This window comes from Notothenia coriiceps, unplaced genomic scaffold, assembly GCF_000735185.1.
Source record: "Notothenia coriiceps isolate Sejong01 unplaced genomic scaffold, NC01 NC01_scaffold00024667, whole genome shotgun sequence".
NCBI lineage: Eukaryota > Metazoa > Chordata > Actinopteri > Perciformes > Nototheniidae > Notothenia > Notothenia coriiceps.
Genome location: NW_011357368.1, coordinates 7,101,637 through 7,102,719, shown reverse-complemented (window position 1 = coordinate 7,102,719; position 1,083 = coordinate 7,101,637).

The following is a 1,083-nucleotide window of genomic DNA, read 5'->3' as shown; positions in this document are numbered from 1 at the left end:
AAGGTGAATCTCTCTACATGCCGGACAGCAGGCGAGAGCACGCAATTGAAAAACCTGTACCAAAGGACCGTCCGGACGATTTAGCCAATCGATCTTCGCCTTCAGCTGATTCAAAATGCTTGCAGCTCGAGTGGTGCATTCCTAACATTAGTTAGAGAACAATTGGAATGTTCCACGATTTACTTTCCTGTTCTGGGCCTTGCCTTACCACTGGCTCCCTATAGAACACTCAGAGGAGGAATAGATTGTTAAAGAATTCTTCTTCTCGCCTTACCAAAGGCCGCGTTCAATGGGGCAGGCGCCATCTTACCTTAACAGAAGACTTCATTTTACCCTATTGTCGGCTACTAGGGGCATTGCGATTGACATCCTCCAACGAATTCGCTCAAATAAAGTATAGTTGAGGATTTAACTTGTTGCGCTCCTAGAGTCTCTAAAAGTACAATTGGGAGCCAGAGGGCCTTTTTCTTATCAAGCTCCACGTTTTTGTGGAATCAGCTTCCAGGTTTGTTTGTTCGGACGGGCAGACGGGGGACAGAGGAGACACACCGCTATCCGAGTGATTTGTTTAGAGGACGTTTGCGGTCTTTAACACATCCTCTATTTTGTCAGCGTTTGATGTGAGAGAGGAAAGAGACTAATCATACATACGTTAATACCAGACGTTATTAGTACTTTCACCTCTGCCCCTAGTTTTGGCTGATATAGGCTAGTTTGTCGGGGATCTAAGCGAGGAGCATCTTACTGCGATTCCCATTCTCCTCTTGGCATAAAAGCCCGGTTGTTGTCGTGCGCGCTTACCTGAACACAGCTGAGCTGTCTCGATTCTCTCTCATGTCTGGAATCTGTGTTTCCAGAGTATACCCAGACGATCCCGCAGACCTATTCTTTCTTTTGGCCGAGAGAAGCAGACAAATCACTTTACCCTTTTAGCTGAGTCAGAGGCTAAGAAGCAGAGCTACTTTGGGCTGACAAAAACTTGAGGGGAACCTTGATCATTAATGGGTTCAAAAGGAGGCCTTACCTCAGGTGCGCGGCCAGGGCTCTACCCAGCCAAAATGATTCTCCTTGAAGAGTGGTGCG